General features: G+C 41.5%; 1 protein-coding gene across 7 annotated transcripts in view; it reads right to left on the reverse strand.

The window, feature by feature from the left end:
- AKAP6 (A-kinase anchoring protein 6) overlaps positions 1 to 19,761 on the reverse strand; it is a 392,941-nt gene extending 373,180 nt beyond the window's left edge. For 2 of the 7 annotated variants that reach the window (XM_053282857.1, XM_053282858.1), the window contains exons 1-2: positions 19,396 to 19,758; positions 17,094 to 17,306 (exon numbers count right to left, since the gene is read on the reverse strand). The gene's annotated coding sequence lies outside the window, so the exon portion shown is untranslated. Of the gene's footprint in view, positions 1 to 17,093; positions 17,307 to 19,395 lie in introns of all 7 variants that reach the window. The other 5 variants (XM_053282861.1, XM_053282859.1, XM_053282865.1 and 2 more) reach the window with 4 other exon arrangements.
- Between the last annotated feature and the right edge of the window lie 298 nt (positions 19,762 to 20,059).

A 20,059-nucleotide genomic window follows, 5' to 3' on the forward strand; every position in this document is an offset into this window, starting at 1 on the left:
TCAACATATAAAACCATGTTGAGTAAGGTTATGCAGGCCATGGTAAAAAAGAGTGGACCACTGCATGCAATACAATTTGCCCTGTCTGGTTACAGGATTAACACCTTGTGCAGAAACTGGTACTCCAAACAGAAGTAGCATTGCTACAATGACCAATGTGCTACAGAAAACCAGCTGTTTTTCACTGTGAGAACAAATCTCCATTTTTTATTATTATTATTATTATTATTATTATTATTCATTCATTCATTCATTCACTTATTTATTAATTATTCGATTTCTATACCACCCTTCCAAAAATGGCTCAGGGCAATTTACACAGAGAAATAACAAACAAATAAGATGGAACCCTGTCCCCAAAGGGCTCACAATCTAAAAAGAAACATAAGATAGATACCAGCAACAGTTACTGGAGGTACTGTGCTGGAGGTGGGTAGGACCAGTTACTCTCCCCCTGCTAAATAAAGAGAATCACCACATTAAAAGTGCCTCTTTGCCAAGTTAGCAGGGGTGGGTTTCACTAGCAGAACTTCACTTTGAATGGGTTTCACTAGTAGAACTTGAATATGATTGTCAATGTGTGATTATGGAGTGACGATCACACTTACAATCTGTTTGCATGCAGCACATTGAAGTGTAAGTGTGTGTCTGTCTGTCTGTCTGTCTGTCGAGCAACCCTGGGCTAGAGTATCATTTTCCAATGAGATGAAGTGGGGAAATAGTGGCTTGATGTCTTGACAATGTGTCAGATGCATCAGAAACTCTGGGCATGGAGCATTATCGTCTGACCCCCATGAACTACTAATGTACCAGGCATTTACTGGAAAGCACTTTTCTTTGTTTACAGGATTTTCTGCTTAGGTTTTTCATTTTATTTTACTGTTTCAGAATTCTAACATTTTGCACTTTTATAGGGTTAATTTTGCTGGATCCCTTGTTGTTGCTGCTAGTGTCTAAGTCATTGGTTTTCCATTTTCGGCAGCACATATCCATAAGGAAGGTACTTTCTACATCTGTTCATATTCTGCAAATGATAGTGTTGATTCTGAGACTTTCATTTTATGACCAGCTTGCACAAATGGCACTGCAAAGACCATGCAGTCAAACATTTTGGCTATCACAATGTAATTGCAACAGAAATCAACAGCCTCCTTAGAACAAGGCATTTGCTCTACAGAGGCTTTAATGCCAAGTTCTACTGAACTTGGATCCTCTTGTTAGGATGGCTGAAGTATGTCACACAGTCTAGGGGTGCTTCTGGATCCAAGCCTCTCCCTGGTCTCCCAGGTTGTGGCGGTGGCCAGAAGTGCCTTTTATCACCTTCAGCTGATACGCCAGCTGCGTCCGTTTCTTGAGACAGATGACCTCAAAACAGTGGTACTGTACATCTTAACCTCCAGACTGGATTACTGCAATGTGCTCTATGTGGGGCTGCCCTTGTATGTAGTCCAGAAACTACAGTTGGTCCCGAATGTGGCAGCCAGGTTGGACTCTCGGTCATCTCGGAGAGACCATATAACCCCTGTATTGAAGGAGCTACACTGGCTGCTGATATGTTTCCAGGCAAAATATAAGGTGTTGGTATTAACCTTTAAAGCCCTAAACAGCTTGGGCCCTGGGTATTTACGATAACATCTTCTTCGTCATGAACCCCACCGCCCACTAAGATCAGCAGGAGAGGTCCGTCTGCATTTGCCACCAGCTCGTCTGGTGGCCACTCAGGGACGGGCCTTCTCCGCTGCTGCCCTGAGGCTTTGGAATGTGCTCCCTAGTGAAATAAGAGCCTCCCCATCTCTGACAGCTTTTTAAAAGTCTTTAAAGACACATCCATTCACCCAGGCTTTTAATTAATATTGTTTTAATGTTGTTTTAAAATATTGTTTTAAAAATTTTAAATTGTTGTAATGGTTTTTTCTTTTTCTTTTTGTTTTAACTAATGTTTTACTTTTTCTGTTTTTATTTTGTTGTAAGCCACCCAGAGACATAAGTTTTGGGCAGTATAAAAATAAGTTAAATAAACAAACAAACAAACAAAAACTATTTATGTACATACATTGCCACTACTTTAAAAGATGAGAAAACTTCCAGGAGAAAGCTCAGTTGTCTATGCGCTGACTGCAGCTTTGCCAACAACCAATGTTTTCACTTCCATTCCAATATATCTCCCTATCTAGATCTTTGGACTCAAAACATTTCCAGAAGAAAACCAGACCACTCCACCTGTGGCCAGCCTTGATTTCAGGCCCCAAATCACTTGCAACCTCATCCCATTTTATGAATGGGGTGAAGAGAACTTTGTTCTGTAAGATATTGAATTAGAAAAACACAGTTGCTGACCTCTAGACTAATTAAGTGCTTGCCCAACAAAGTTGTATTAGTGCAAGACGATTGTGTAGCTGCACAAAGTCACATAGATTTTTGCAATTAAGCTCTTGTGCAAAAGATGCAGGCCTCATATGTACACCACAGGGTGCACACTTTGTTGCACTAATGCAAACGTGTTTGTGGAAGCATAACAATAGTCTGGCATGCAAGCTCCAAACTTAGCCCAACAGCATTGCACTAGCACAACACACTTGCACAAGTGCTTTGTTGGCCTGAATGTCAACCAGTGACTTTAGTTAGAATTATTAATACATAAATGCAATGAAGCATAAGTGCCAGGAGCCAGTGACTGGGCTGGCAACCTAGAACTGGATGCATTTGAATGTAGGGAAGGAACCATCTAAGGTTTCATATGTGAAAAAACAAATTAGTTGTATGAGTGAATTTGCATGTCATATAGGGTGCCTGATAGGGATGTGCAAATTGATTCGGGTACAAATCTATTTGTACCCAAATCTAGCTGATTCGGGTGATTTGGAGACAAAACAAAGTGGTCCATTGGCTAGATTCAGGTACAAATTCATTCGCGCCTCAGAACAAGACATATACAGAGGCATCACATATGAGGATCAGCTACTTTCACTTATCATACTAGGCCAAAACATTGGTGGATAACAGGTACTTCACACTGCGGACAGTCATTGTGCCAGGATGTCCATTGCTACCCAGCATGTGGTAGGTGATGCAAGGGTTCTGTAACTACAGCCTTCTATTGAAGGAACGTATGATAGAAGTTCAAGAGTCCCAGAAATGCTTGAAGTACGTGATCCTAGGACTCTGTGCATTGGGTTGGATCCAACCAGCATCTCAGACCTGATATGCCCTGTGTTGGGCATTATTGGAATGAATTCAGCAAAGAGAGAAGGGCACTCCAACTGTTAGAACTCCAACAAAAGTCCCTCCAGTCATTGTGGAACTCTGTTAGACCTTCCTCCACAACTGCCCTGTTCCTGTCTCCCTCCCTTACTGGGGACACAGGTACAAGAAACAACAGGAACAATGTCCTCCTCACTCTCTCCAGACCACTGAAGCCAAATGCAGCTTCTACATCAATAGCTTCTAGAGCTTCTACTCCCATCCCCCTTTTAAGCTCCTTGTAGGTCCCCAGGGCGCTTTCCACAATACACTCTGCAACAGTTTCGCAACGTATCCTCTAAGTGTCCTTCCATACTGCCTGCGATCTGACATCACCTCCTGCAGTGAGGTGCCATCCATATCTAATGCCCTAATTCGAATGTTACTGCTGCACTGCAGCACTTCAACGTTGCATCTGTGTTGCAGGAAAGTAGCAGCATTTTTCCACTGTAGGAGGGTTGCAATGAAGTTGCCATAGTGTAAGTGGCATGTGGTGGATAGTTCATGGGGGAGCGATCTGTCCATATCGCCTCTCCCTGCTTTGATTTTATTTATTTTAAATGCTAAGCATTTCATGGCATGTTGCGGCTACTTTACATAGGAAGACCTTTACATAGGAAGCTGCCATATACTGAGTCAGACCATTGGTCTATCTAGCTCAGTATTGTCTTCACTGATTGCTCAAGGCTGTCACACTAGTCTTCTCAGCCTGGACTGGTTTGAGGCCTGAGTATCAGCTAGGCCTGTGCACTCTCAAAACTGTCAGATCCAACCAGACCCAACAAGAAAATTGTTAAAGGGTCTGACACGATTCTGAAAAGCTGTTTGGTTTCATAGGATTAAATCATGGGGGGTCCAACAGCAGGCACAATGTTCTCTTCAACAACCACCACCCCAGCACTACAGCTAGCTGCAACTTCTACTTTAAAATATACTTTTTCCTCCCTTAAACTCCTTGTAGGTCCCCAGCAGGCTCAGGGGATTGTGGGAGTGGTAGTTCTTTTAAAGGGATGCTTAGATGGCTTAAAAACGGCCTTAGACAGATTCATGGAGGACAGGTCTATCCATGGCTACTAGTCTGGTGGCTGTGGGCACCTCCAGCCTCAGAGGCACAATGCTTCTCAATACCAGATGCAGGCGAGCAACAGCAGGAGAGAGGGCATGCACATACTTCTTGCCTTTGGGCTCCCCAGAGGCAACTGATGGGCCACTGTGTGAAACAGGATGCTGGACTAGATGGGCCTTGTGCCTGATCCATCAGGGCTGTCTTTAAGTTCTTAATAAAGCAACATTTGGGTGGGAGTGGGTGTCAGCACATTTTTGGAGGATATCATGAAGGTCACACTCTTGGTATGTCCCCTTTTTAATCATGTGAGAAGGAAGTATAATCAAAACTGGCTCATTGTTTTAGCAAGTTGTGCTGGTGCTAAGAGGGCCTGGGCTATGTCAAAGGTGTCTGCCTCACAAACATTGAGTTTGTAATGACATTTGCTGCCCAGTAAAAATCCAACCTGGCTGCATAGTTTTCCAACTTGCTGGAGCATGCAAGTTTAAACTCTTTAATATCCCATATCATCCTACATGATGTGGATGCTGATGCCCCATTCAGACATTACTGTATTTATCCAAATACAAGATGATTCTGAATTTAAAATGAGCTCCTTAAAAATAGAAGTTTATATACAGGTTATATAAAGCCTTATTTACCCAAAAGGAAGAGGACTCTATTTAAGATGACCCCCTGATTTCTAACATTAAATAACTTGGAAAGAACCTAATATCGGATTCAATTAAATGCAATATGTTTTACATGCCGACAGGTGAACATGTTTTTGTGTGAATGACTATTCATTTTACAAGTAAATGGGTATGAGCCCTCTCAAATGCAAAGTACAGATAGGAAAAATACATATTTGTTGAAAATAACATGCGAATGCACATATTTCTGTATATGCATAACTGTACACAGATTGTACTTGCATTGCACATAACATGTGAACAGGTTTGTCTCTGTAAAGATTTTCACAAGGCATGGGGTGATAGTTCAGTCCAGCTTTGAACAGAACTGTGCCTCTCTCTCGCCATCCCACTTTGTAAACAGAATTAACCATGAGGAAGAGGCCACACAGGAGGTACAAAATTGAATTTAACACAAGAGACTACAGAAAAACTCCCACAGTAACTAGCAGCAGGCAACACTGAACTACTGAACTTGAAACTGAAAGTATAGTATCTGAAAGCCAGAACTCAGGAATTCCCTGGTATGGCAAGTCAGAAGGGTCAAAGACAATGCATGGCACTAACACTTTTATTGGTTGAAACTAGACAGTACCAAATCCGTCTTTCTGAAAGCATGTCAGTTCCTAGTAGCAGGATGCTGCCCCCCAAGCACATAAGGAATCTCCTCTCCTCCTTTTACTGAATTTCCCACCACCAAGACTATCTTCAATCCCCAAATCCTATTTTTCTACTCTTCCCCAAAACATCTTTTCTCTCTCCCTCAAAAATTAAGTGAAAAGTTCTCCTCAAACTTTCTGTCTGTCTGCAACCCAGCTCAGTAGGTTCTATATTGTGGGAAGATAGTAATATACTCAGCAGCTGTTGCTAAAATGAAGGTCATGGTTAGAAACATAGGAAGCTGCCCAACTTATACCAAATCAAACCATTGGTCCACTTAGTTCAGTATTGTCTACACTGACTGGTTGCAGCTCTCCAAGGTTTAACGGAAGGGTCTTTCCCAGCCCTACCTGGAGATGCCAGGGATTGAATCTCAGACTTTTCTGCAAATCAGATGCTCTACCACTGAGCTATGGTCTCATCCTTGGTTCCATGTTCCAAGTAAGATAAAGACCTCAGTTCTTTTGCACAGGTCAAACAGGCCAAGTGGAGGTCTGTTGGAGCAATAGTCTGAAATGCAACCATTCTAACTACAGACTGAGAGTAAATACTGCAATTTGGAGAACAGCTTCTATAAGAGCTGCAGTAATCCTGCTGTTCAAGCCCTACTTCATTCCTTACAGCCCAGCCCTTTCAGCCAAAAGGCCCATTCTGAGTAATCACAGAAGAGACACTGGGATGGATGTGCCTTTTGCCATTCCAAATATTTTAACTACAGTTCATCTACCCAAGAATGATGCATTCACCTGATTTAGGACATTTGCTCAGACAAAGGGCAACTGCATGATCAGGTGCAGACAGATTCTGCCCCCACCCCTCGCCAAATTTTTCTAGAGCAAGCTTAGCCATCTTATCCCACCCCAACTGTGTTTCCATTATTTATCATAAGGCAAAATTTCATGGATGTACTTTATCAGATTAGAATAGACAAGTACCGGACCAAGGGGTCAACACTTATGGTACCCCTTTAGCAGCCTTCAATTTCAAAAAAGGTTGTACAGTAGGGTGCATGAAACTGGTCTTGCATTTTGTTTCGAGCTCAATCTGATGTCAATTGGAGATCCAGCAAAACCAGATAGTTATAGCAGCAATAGCAAAGCATTTTATACTCAGTGCTGAGAAAATAATACCACAGAATCAAACCTTCCTTCTTCCTCTCCTGATCTATCCTCTTCAAGAGAGGCACACTGTAAGGGCTCTCTCTGCCTTCCAGTCCCTTTGAATACATTTCACAATTCCCTCCAAAAGCATTCTCTCCTCCCCACCCCCAGCCAATGGGGGCACAGTTGCCCATGGCAACACTTGATTTATATGATAACAAGAAAACCAAGAATCAAGGCGATTGCAAGCCAATCGGAAGGCAGTGCCAGGAAATCAACCAGCAAGGGGAAAACAGGTGTCCAAAATGGCACTCAAAACGTCAAGATATTCTGATCGAAACTGGGTTGTTTTGTTCCAAGCTTGGAACAGGACTATTCAAAGGGTGTTTTGCTTTGATCTTGAATCACTTGAAACAGCCCATTTTGATGTTGAAATGTTTTGCACACCCCTATGGTAGTGTTTTCGGGGTTGTAATGGATAATGATATTTATCCCCTCCCCTGCTAATACTGGGGAAAAGAGGCACCTTTCACAGTGGTGACTATTAAGCAGGCAGAGAGCAACTAGCCCTATTTAACTTCAGCACAGCATCCCTCCAGTGACTGCTGCTGGTATTTGCTTTTGCATTTCTTTTTAGACTGAGAGCCCTTTGGAAACAGGGAACTGTCTCCCCCCACTCCCCCCTATGTAAACCACTTTGAGAACTTTTTTTTTGTTTTATTTAAAAGCAATATAAATAATCATAGTAGTTTGTCTGGATTTTTAAACCTCTCTGTCTTCAAAGGCTCATGTATGCTATTTGTTATCCCATTGAACTAATGGATATGCATGCATGCACGCACACACGAGAGAGAGAGAGAGAGAGAGAGAGAGAGAGAGAAATGGTCACCAAAATGCCTCCCTTATTCCTGGCCACAAAGGATGTATTTGTTTATTTAAATAAATTATTTCATTTTAGTTATTCAAATAAAAAGATCTTAACAGGACTGATGAAAGATTTTTTAGCTTGAGCCTTTAGAGGAAGCTCCAGAGTGGGAGAGGGATCACCATGAATGTCTATTTACATGCTTTGCAATCCAGAGATAATGCATGGATCCTCCTAGGAGAGACCATTCCTCACTGAACACAGAGATTGCAGTGGGCCTTAATTATGGTTAAAGGACTGAAGGACTAACGACCTATTAATCATAATAAAACAATTACTTTTTTAAAAAAAGAGTAAGGGGGATTCAACCTTACTGAGCATACAAAGCTCTTTCACTTGTAAACAGTGCTTTTGCATTAATGTTAATGTCTACAAGAATTCCAAAAGGGTCAGATAATTCAAAATCAAAATGAAAAGCACAGGAACCTGCAATATTTTATGGAAATGCATATTCCATGTAAAATATTCATTTTCCATGTAGAAATATTAACATTACTGCAATATTACATGGACATTCACTAAGAGTTCCATAAAGATGAAGTACAGCTTTAGATTAACAACACTTTGGATATATTTATATGTTACTTATATTTCACATGATTAAGATATAGCCCTTTCTCACCATTAAGGACTGCAGAGTTCACAAACTGCTGAATAGAAGGAACAATTTTGTCTAAAAAGAGACTGGACAAAACATTTATCTGGAAAACATATCATGAAAGGTTTAATATCTATGCAGAACAGATGGTGTCCTTGTTTGCAGTGTCTTGACTGAGACATGATCCAGACATTGTCTACTGCATAGCTTGTTCAAACTTACAGCTCATTTTCTGACCTTGGAATGATAAAGGGCTGAGTCAGCCTTGCTCGAATTCAGACTGTTCAGGAAAGAAAAGAATTTCAACATCACATAAAAGAGAAGCCAGGGAAATGCTTTGGGATTCTCTCCCAAAGGCTGATTAGGGTGTCTCTAAATCACAAATGGTGATTTAGGATGCCAGAGGTAACATGATTCCGGTAAAAAGGCATATCTCTGCACCAGCCCTTTCCTGTGAGCCCTTCATGATTGCTCCAATCCAACAAGAGAGATCTGCAGGTAAAAACAGCCTTTCATTTGTGTACCAAATCTGGATGCAGCTGCACGCATATCTATCTATCTAATTTATATCCTACCCTTCCTCTAAGGAGCTCAGGGTGGCATTAATGGTTCTTCTTCCCCTGCTTCCAACAACTCTGCGAGGTAGGTTAGGATGAGAGACAGTGAAGTAAGTTAGGCTGAGTCAATGATTGGCCCAAGGTCACCCAGTGAGCATCATGACTGAGAGGATTTTAACCCGGGTCTCCCTAGTCCTAGTTTCACAGTCTAACCACTATAACAGGCCTGCACAACAGGCCCGGGGGCCGGATTCGGATTTTACTGGCCCCCAGGTATCCTGCAGCAACACAGGAGCTGGAAACTGCTCACAGTGCCATGCTGTGCATCCTGCTCATAGTGCCATCCTGTTCATGCTTTCTCAGAAATATGCTCATGGTGTGCCCAGTGAGGCTTACTCCCATGTAAGCATGCCTTGCATTGCAGCCTGAAAGCAACCTATTCTCTGGCCACTATCCTTGGTTAAAACTATGGTCCATTGACAGTGGGAATAGATCCACAAGTAATTAACAATATTTTTAATTTTAATGTAATAATGTGCTAAAAATTTGACCTCGGCCGCTGCACACCAAGTTGTGGATGGTTCTGGCCCACCAGGGCATTTGAGTTGTGCAGCTCTGCACTATAATCTCCATTATCTACTGAACGGGACTCCTAGATATAGTCACCAATTGTTAGGCTTCACAAGCTTGTGGGAGCCAATGTCTTTTTAAGTGGTTAGAGTGCTGGATTAGGACCGGGAAGACCTGAGTTCGAATCCACGTTCAACCATAAAACTCACTGGGCGAGTCAAGTATCTCTCAGCCTAACCTCACAGGGTTGTGGTGCGGATAAAAATAAGCATATACACCTCTCTGAGCTCCTAGGAGGAAGAGCGGGATATAAATATTTTAAATAAATAAATAAATAAATAAATAAATAAATAAATAATTTTTAAAAACCAAGTAGTTTTAAAAAGTCAACAAAATGGCCATTGGTTAAGATGATGTTTATAATAAAGTGAAGTTCACTTAGTGGATACACAAATAGCTTATTTGCTGGGAGTCACTCAGTGTTGTGAGTTAATGCTATGTTTTACCTACATTGTCACCTGATGGGACTTGGGAATTTAAAAACAAACCCTTAATATTCTTTTTGTCTGTGGGTCATTCCTGAATAGGCCATTCACCTGCAGGCGTGAAGATCAGAGACCAGGGTTTTGCACACCGATGTGTGGGTATATCTGTGTGTGTGAGAGTGCATTGTTGGCACAGTTTGGAAAAGAGACAAGCCCTGTACAGACATTATTGTACATACATTCAGGTGTCTGTACACATGTACATATTTTTGTGTGAATGATTGTATATGCTCTTGTTTTAAAAGTGAACCTGGGTACAGATCTCTCAAAGGTATAGCACAGATAGGAAGTGAACTGCTGTATGTGTGTCCAGCAACATGTGTGAATAACGGTACATACTACAGATATGTACATGCATACACTGCACACAGATTGTACATACATTGAACATAATATGTGAATAGGGCTTCAGAAGCAGAGTGAGTTTCTATCTGGAGTTAGCTGGAACTGGGAATGCAAGCTTCAGGAGGTGCACAAGTTTGCTCTCTGGGAACCTGCTGTCTGCTGAAGGAGTGTCTGTTTGCTTCCACTATACTCCATTTGTATAATCATAAGTAAAGCATATATTACTGTGAGTCTCCAGTGCTCTATCATCAAAAAGAAAATAACGCTTGTACTACTTCTCACTGCTTGGGAGCAAGACGCAGAGAATACTGATGTCAGAACTAGGATATTTCCTTGGAGAGGAACTGTGAGCAGGTGAGTGAGCAAAGATTAAACAACAACAACAACAACTACTACTACTACTACTACTACTACTACTACTACTACTGTACTCTGGAATCATAAATTAGGTCATCATAGGAGCAGTTTGCACAAGACCTTACAGCAAGCCTGAAGGAGTTTAACAAGAACCTATCATAAGGAGATATTATGAAGGCTGAATATAACTTGGCAAACATATCCTTGGCTCAATTCAGTAGCTACAAAGAGTCAGCTGACTCAAAAGTCTAGTTGCCGATCACTCCCGACAATGAGAGTAATCCAGACAGCTGCGAGTTACAAGGGCAAAGCAGTCAAGAGAGTCTACCTGCCTCCATTTTAGATTTTGCCCAATGTGAGCAACTGGGAAGATGGTCAGAAAGGGAATTTACTGGTAGATAAGCCCACGTGGGTGGATCAGCTTTGCTCAGCTTGGGAATATTGGGTATGACTAGATATCTGTAGTTTGACAAAGGGTTGGAGCTGCTAAGATCTTTGTGTATTGCATTGCCTGCATTTTTAAACATTTATGAGGATTTTTAAAAATATGAAAGTAACCTATTCATTCCAATCCATTCCACTGGCCTAGTCTGTTGCCTAGTTCATACATTCACCGGGCTGCTGCTCCAGTTTATGTGACAGAAGAGCAACGTCACACCCCTCCTCTCCTCCACTGACATAATAGGAGCAAAGGAGGTTGGCTATTCTGAGCCAGGCTGTTGGTCCATCTTAAGCTCAGTATTGTCTACACTGGCAGTGGCTCTCCAAGGTTACAGGCAGGGGTCTCTTCCAACCCCACCTGGAGAGGCCAGGAAGTGAACCTGGGATCTTCTGCATGGAAACAGATGCTCTACCTGAGCTTTGGCCCCTCCCCTACAGAGAATATCTTATAGTGCTCACATGTAGTCATGCAATGAATGCGAATGGGACAAATATTTCTCTACCGCTTTCCAACAAAAGTTCCCAAAGCGGTTTACATAGAGAAATAAAAATAAATAAAGATGGCTCCCTGTCCCCAGAGGGCTCACAATCTAAAAAGGAACATAAGATAGACACCAGCAACAGCCACTGAAGGGATGCTGTGCTGGGGATGGATAGGGCCAGTTGCTCTCCCCCTGCTAAATAAAGAGAACCACCACTTTTAAAATGTACATCTTTGCTCAGTTAGCTGGGGGCATCCATCCAAATGGGCAACTCAAGGCAGACCCTGCTCAGCAAAGGGGACAGTTCATGCTTGCTACCACAAGACCAGCTCTCTCCCTTCAAGAAGAGCCCACCCTGCCCTGCGACTCACACAAGTCACATACAAGACAGATATTCCACATGGAAGGCTTTATACACAATGACCTGATTCTCCCAATTTGGCCCTTGGCCCTGTTTTTGAGAAGGAAGCATCTTGCTATTCAGGCCACTGGCAGGCTTTCTTGCTTTTCTTTAAAATTACTGTGCATATTTTACAGTATTAAAACTTCTTAAAATTATGCAGGAACAAAAACTTTATTTAATTATGTAGTAGGCATTCTAACTCCAAGCATTAGTGTTGAGTAATCTCATTCAAGCAAGAGAGCTTCAGAGGTTTTTGGAGCACAGAAGTTAAACAAATGACTTTTTACAGTGATCCCATTTCCTGTTTTCTAGATATACTCAGAAGAGTGCATGAATACATAAGTTTTAAGGTAGATGAAGAGCAGGAGTGTGATGACTTGGGGGAAATGACAATTCGGAGGGAGGGGAAGTCAACCTGAAAAGCGAATTGTCTATTAAGGAGATGGAAAGTTACAGGGGCCTCTTACTGTATCTCCTGAAGGCTGCCTCCTTTCTCTCTTCTCTCGCTTTAAACCTTCTTCTCAGTTTGCATTAGAAATTTTCAGAATCCAGTTATGCAACACAAGACAGACAGCATAGAGCAATATCTATTTTGGTGTTCTAGAGAAAGGCAAGCACATTATTGCCAGAGACTAAAATAACCTTATTGCATGGCAGTTCTAAATCAATTAAATCTAACAGCCAGAAGAACAATTGTATCCTTAACGGTATCAGTAAAATACATAAGGCATAAACGGGACCAGAATGCAGCATCTCGCCTACTCATGGGTGCCAGAAAATATGACAGGGTAACACCTCTTCTGCACTGGTTACCCATTCGCTTCCGAATTCAATTTAAAGTCCTGGTTCTTACCTTCAAAGCCTTGCAGGGCTTAGCGCCTGTTTACCTACAGAACTGCCTCTCCCACCCAGTTACATCTCGTCCTGTTAGATCATCTCAGATGACCCTTTTGTTGGTTTCTGATTTTCGAGAGGTTCAGAGTTCTAGGACCCACGAACGGGCCTTTTTGGTTGCTTCCCCACTTCTCTGGAACTCTCTTCCCCTTCAGATTCTTCCCCTTCTAGCCCCTTCCTTAATGATCTTCAAATCTCTATTGAAGACTTTTCTTTTTTGCCAGGCTTTTGCCCTGTAGTTTACTTTGTTTTCTGTTAGCTACTTTAGTTTTTAATTTAGAATGCAATCTTTAATGTTGCCTTATTTACATGTTTTTGTACACCGCCCAGAGTCTTTGGAGTGGGCAGTATATTAAATGTTTCTAATAAATGAATGAATGAATGAACAACACTAGTGGGTGAATGAATACAAAAATTCAAAGTTCTGCTGTAGACCTCACCATCACTTTTTCAAATTATATTTACATTGCAGTAGGTCTGAACAGCAACCAAGCCAAAGAGAGGTCAGCAGACATGTACAGCAGCCCATCAAGGTTTGAGAACAAGAAGCCTCCTGTCATAATGCAACGGGGAAGGCAGTCATGAGCCAGCCAGGCAGGACACAATACATGGCTGATGGACTGTCTTCCTAGCAGGTCACAATACAATGCAGGCCTTCATTATGGAAAAAGTTTCCAGCTGGTCATGACTAGTCTAGGAAAGATGATTATGTTCTGGTCCAGAGATCCAAGAATAACATGCCCAGTGGGCAAGACTTTTCAAAGCAGGCACAGATGAAGCTTCAATCATTTCTGTCATTTTAGAGCATCACTACGGTACTTTCAGTGCTAGTTGCCAGACTGCTGGGACAATATTAGAGCTGTGAACGGATTGAAGGTATTTAGTCAATTATCTATTTTGCTTGTAACCAATGAATTGATTGGCTAAAATGAATGTTGTCATATCTTAATGCATGTGATATGATCAGGAAGATAATTTATCTTAACCAAACAATACAATACAAGAAGTTTGTTTTTTGGAACATAATATTCCACTTACTATGTTCTGAGAATCAACAGATGTACATCACATGGTTCCATCAAGAAAGAAGAGGTTTTCCTTGCTTAATGGAAATTCCAATTAAAATCTGCACTTTTAGCTTGTGATTAATTCTACTAATCTACTAATCACACCAATTAGTGCTTTCAGCCTTGCAAACATATGTTAACTAAATTCCTGCTAAGACAAATTCCTGTTTCTGAAGTTAGCAAATTTTTGTGTTTAGCACATCTGATTTGGGAGCAGTTAATTATTTCTTTTTGATCTATCCATTTGGCCTCAGAGTTCATACAATTTGTTTTCATTAACATAGCTGATTACTCTACTACAAAATGTTATGAGTGAAGTAGCATAGTTGCACCTCCTTTCTGTGTTGTCCTCCTCCTGTTTCTAAAAATGATCTCTTGCAAGCAAACCTCTGGGTTTACTATTTGCCACATCAGTCTCTCTGTACAAAAACAACATTCTAAATTCAGACATAGATGTAAGCAAGAACCAAGACCCAGTGCTACTTTCAGCAACAGTAAAGGATGGGGAAGGACAGAGGATCAGAATTCTGACCATCCTGTGAGGCTTGCAGTATTTGACAGATGCCAGGCTAATGGCTTTAAACAAGAAGCAGTTATTGTTCTGACCATGCCATTATGCCCCACCCTACCAGCAAGCAAAGTCATGGTTTTTTCCTAGAATGTTTATAAAGAAAAGCTGTTTCATTATCGTTTGAATAATCAGTGATCAGTCCTAATAAAGGAAAATGTTTTTTTTTTTTAAGAGAGAGATTAACAGGCTCTTGTATCAATGCTGCATATGATTTCTAAGAAACTATTTCATCACTAATCTAATATGTACTTATAGTATCTCTCAGTGAGTGGTTTCAAGAGGATACAATGCCAAGGGGGCGGTGGGGTGGGGAATCATGCTTTATAGTACACTTGGATATGTAGATTGCTTTTTTAAAAAAATTGCACTGAGTTTGGCATTGATTCTAGCTGATTAGCTACTTACCCGTTTCTAGTTAACTGATTCCAAATAACTATTTGCAAATATAAACCACTACATTATGCATCCGTAACATTAGCTATTTTGTCCAAGCATCCAGTTCTTAGCCCTTCCAAACATAGGGAACTCAGTCAGCTCAATGGCTCCATCATGCCTAAGGATAGGGACCAAATCTGGATGCTTCAGAAAAACATAACTGCATGAATTCTGTTATCTCTTATCCCTTTCCATCATGTGGCTGCTAAAGATACACCCTAAACACTGTAACATGCCCAGCATTCTAGTTAAAAGCTGTTGAATTGGCAGAAACAATCTTTGCTACTGTTGTTTTTAAAAAGATTCCATTATATTCCATATAGAAAACTTGACGTATCCAGATATCCATGTTTGGCTTTCTCGATATAATGTTAATAATTTATGTCTGTTATATATATGTACATTTTATGTTTATTCCAGACACACTGACAAATGTATTGAGTCCCAAACAATAAGAGTATAGTACCACTGTACATTCATAACGCTGCTTTTCTGTATAAAGGGCATCTGCTATTCAGGTTAATTCCCAAGTAGTAGTAGCCGGAGGTTCATAATCCAGTCAGTAGCCAGACATACCCTCTCTTGCTAACTCATGCCTTTTGCATGGATGGTGAATACCCAGTAGTCCCCAGAGTCTTTTCATAGGACAGCACAATGTCCTTTTTAAAAAAAATCACAGTCAATAAAACAGAGACACTAATGTCTTTTTCCTGGTTTAAAAGAGCAGATGCATATTTAGGCCATGCTGAGAAGCACATAGGTTACAGTGCAGGCTGCCTAATTAAGATCAAGAAGATCTATTACAGATAATGCCAGATGAGACCTTTGTGCTTATTATGGCTATGAAGAACAGTCAGGTTTTTTTGCTCTTTTACACATGGTATAAAGGCACTTACACGTTATGTTTTAAAAAACAACTCTTTCGTTGTTTTGATCAAAACAACAGAACTAGCAACAAGAGCTATTCTTTCCCCTCCCCCAGCTGCATTTTTAAAATAAGAACTGAGATAAGCAAGGTAGAGATGGAGACCACTCCCTAATTCCTAGTGGACATGTTGGTCAGATAGACCGACACGTGTCTGGTATTTTTCCCCCCTTTTAACAGCAAACAGCTGAAACTATGACTCATCTAAACATTCAGAGACAATGAATTGCTATATCCCATCCACCCATCGCAAGTTAAGTGAAACTGATGTTGGTTCCCAGAAGCAAAAAACAAACAAACAAACAAACAAAACCCACATGATTACTAAGCAAAAACATGTAGATGCTGTCAAGAACTGCTGAAATCTACCAATGTTATAAACACACAACTGAAGCTCCAAGAGGATAAATGCATTTTTTAAAAGCTGCTTAAAAGGGAGTTAGGGCAACTATCCATGTTTTTGCTATATTTATGTAAGATCAGCAATACCTACTGGGAAGCCTGGTTTTGTTGGCTACACCTTCTACTGCAATTGCAGTGGAAGACTCGCTTTCTCTTCCCTATAGAGTGTGCCCAGTATAACCATATTTAGCACCCACTAAATACTCATTTTACAGGTTAGTTACAACATCTTAGGTAGTGGCGGGAGGAAACTACATGGACTTCATAACAAAAGTTGTGTGCGTATAAACGTTAGAATTCAAAACCATATAGAAGAACATAGAATCCCACTTAAAGTCAATGCAGAGCCAGCTGCTTATTCAGCATTGGTTAGCATTTTTACCTGCTTTTTTGCTCTCAAAATGCAGCTAAATAACAATGCTGTAAACCACCAAACATTTCCAAAGCTTAAGAATAGAGGATGTGTGTTCTTCATCAAAAAGCAGGGTGGTGTGGATGTTATATCTTCTTGGCTCTTAGATGCAGCAATAAGCTATTGCTTCCACGTCAGAAACAAATCAGCAAGGTGCACCACAGATTAAGATATGGAATCCGTTTAAATATCAGTGAGCTCTTCAAAAAAACAGCAAAGTCCATTCTAAAAGCTTTGGGCTGCATATGGATCTGTAGGCCTTTGTCTAAGCCTTTCTGCTTGAAAAATTATATTTAGACATGCAGCATCTTTCTTCCAAACCCATCCTCTGGAGGCAAAACTCAGACATTCTGATAACAGGAGAGAAGCACAGAGCTCAAGCAAGCAGCAAACACAAATAAAAATAGGTTAACATTTAAACACTCACCATCTCTTGCTCACACCATCTTCTTTTGATGTTTACAGCACAATCTGTAGGATGCAATACTAGGAGGTGCCTTGTTTGACCTGCTGCATGATGCTGTGACATCAGTTCAGATGATGCAGCTCATTATGGGAAAGGCTGCTGTTGCCATGGCAACTGAGATGTGATAGGAATCCTTACTGCATTTCCAGGGGAGCCCAAGACAATACGGTAGCTCTTTAAAGAGACAGACCAAAAAAATGCAAAAAGGATTTGGAAAGTGCAGTGTCACTGTATTTTTAGCAGAAGTGTTCTAACAATATAGATTTCCCTGTTCAGGAAAATGTTGTCTGAGAAACTCTCTCTGTGTTATGCAACCAACACACATACATATGAGTTCAAAATGAAAGGAAAACATTATTACATTCAGGCATTAAACACACCTGAGTCATGAAAGTCAGTCTCTAAAAATGACATTGGGTATAAGCTGCATGAACAAATGTGTGTAACATTGTATTTAATGTTAAGGTTGTTAGAACATGAACTAAGAGCAAAAAAAAGATCCTTCCCCCCATCTTGCCCCACCCAGATTAGTACCTAGACTCTGAAGTACTTTGAAATCTTGTTTGTTCCAGGTTTTTAAAGATAAATCATGTTTGCCAGCAATTTTGTGTAACAGTATCTAAATTTGTTTAAACTTTTTTTTTATCAATAAGAGAAGAACTTTCTAGCCAGTCAAGGAAAACCGCTCCATCATTTCTCAGCTGTAAGCTAACCTGCAGTACCATCTGCATGCTGAGTAGCCTGCCTTTCATCTGTCTATCAGACAGACACACAAATGAAGATTCAAGAGAAGCTGTGAGTAATCTGTGTGCCTTCTGGGCCACAGTGCCATGGGCCAAACAGTGGTACAGTAAACAGACCCTCCTCTTGATTTGCCAGTTTCGAGAAGCGGGGGGGGGGGGTGGCGGACAGAATCACCAACTTCAGCACCTGGAGTTCAACTTTGCCCTTCAATTATAATATTGAGGAATGTGACTTACAGACGTGTTGCGGTGTTGTGCAAGATAGAGCAGTGTGGCAATAGAGCAGTGTGACAATTCACACTTAAACAGAGATGACAGATTTTTGGCTTTTAGCCAGTGCTACTTAGATTAGAGAGTTTTTGGCAAAACTGTTTTTCCCAGGCATGAAAACCCCCTTTCAACATGACAGAAAAGCTCTGGATGTTGTAGACTTCATAGGCTTATGCCCAAGAGAAAACAAAAGGCCAGAAGGCCCTCCAGGCCTGACGGATACTGCATAAGCTCTTGCGCCAATGTCTGAAGCTCTGCAAGCCACTATTGCTTGTACTCTTGCATACTAAATTTGTTTCCCCCCAGTTTGTACACAAGAGGCAAGCCTTTTCCAGTTTGAACTTGGATGGACTTAATTGCCCCACAAGTAATGGAAATCCTAGTGATGTTTAAGATATGAGTTTTCAAGTCCAGGGGTACATTAAGTGGCAGGACACATTCAGCAAGCCTTACCATACTATAAAGCTTTTCTTTTGGGAGCAGGTATGACCTTGTTGAGATTGGCTGGAATAGATGTTGTCTTATGGCCGAACACCTTCACTTCACTGGCTAGGCGTATATGGAGGAGGTTCACATGATCAGCAAAAGGCGGGCTAAGGGAGCCTAGCCGGCTTTTTGCTGATCGTCTGCTACTACGGGAGCTGCGCGGCTCCTGGCAGCAAACCCTCCTAATCCCCCCTCCCCTTAGCTGAGGTTAGTGGAGTGAGCGCTCTGCTAACCCTGTCTCTTTGATCGTATATTGCTGCTGCATGGCTCTGCGCCATGGCAACACATGAGGAGACCCCCACCGGGAGGCTGAAACAAGCCTCCTGACCCTGGGGGTCTCTCCAGGATGCCCCGTGCACTCGCACAGGGCATCCTAGAACTTCCAGGGGCAGCACAGCCCCCGATCCATGCAGCCCCCACCGGCTCCGTAACTGAGCCGTCAGTCTTGTGGGCAGCCAATCCGGCCGCCCTAGGGTGTCTGGGGATCATCTGCGGGGAGAGCGGGCTAAGCCTGCTCTCCCCGCAAACCCCATTTTGGCAAGTCTCACCGATCATGAGACTTGCCTCATTGTTTCCTTCTTTATTTAGGTTTATCCCACCCTATCCCAAAGGACTCAAGCCAGGTAATGGTATAATTTTCCATTGTACAAAAGAATTCTTCTCCTCTCTAATTAACTGTGATGAATGTAGGAACTCATATCGAGATTTGCATATATCCATATTTGCATAATTGCCAAGAAAAGCAGTACAGCATGTCATTTTACCTGAAGAGCAGGGTAGAAGAGCTGAGATCTTGGAGAGTGCCAGTCAAACTACTGGATCAGATAGTCCGACTATATATTCATATGTGGTTGCATTTACAATGACTTATCCATTGAAACGACATGAAAAGCTTCCATCTTCTGTTGTAGAGATAGACTCCTTTCCTCTGTAATGGAAAGGACTAATTAACTGTAGTATAATTTCTGATTTAGAAGCATTATTGTGTGTTTTTTTCCTTCTTAAGAGATGAAACATGCAATACTAATATAATCTAGAGTCAGTTCATACAAACATACGGACATAGGAAGCTGCCTTATACTGAATCAGACTATTGGCGCACCTAGTTCAGTACTGTCTACACTGACGGGCAGTGGCTCTCCAGAGTTTTCAGGCAAGAGTCTTTCCCAGCCCTACCAGGAGATGCCAGAGTCTGGTAGGGCTGGGGTCATCTGCATGCAAAGCAGATGCCCTGCCACTGAGTTATGGCCCCATCCCACCCCATCCCATCAGTAAGGGATATTACTTTGTGCACTGTCTCGACCACCTAATTTGATGCATGTCTTCTAGCCTACCTTAGCAAACAAAGTTCAAAAGTCAGCTTCAAGCTTTAAAAAATGTTACCCAGTTTCAAAATCATTGGACGTTTTCTCAATAAAGGCACTGACA

This window comes from Hemicordylus capensis, chromosome 1 (assembly GCF_027244095.1).
Source record: "Hemicordylus capensis ecotype Gifberg chromosome 1, rHemCap1.1.pri, whole genome shotgun sequence".
In the NCBI taxonomy this organism is placed as follows: domain Eukaryota; kingdom Metazoa; phylum Chordata; class Lepidosauria; order Squamata; family Cordylidae; genus Hemicordylus; species Hemicordylus capensis.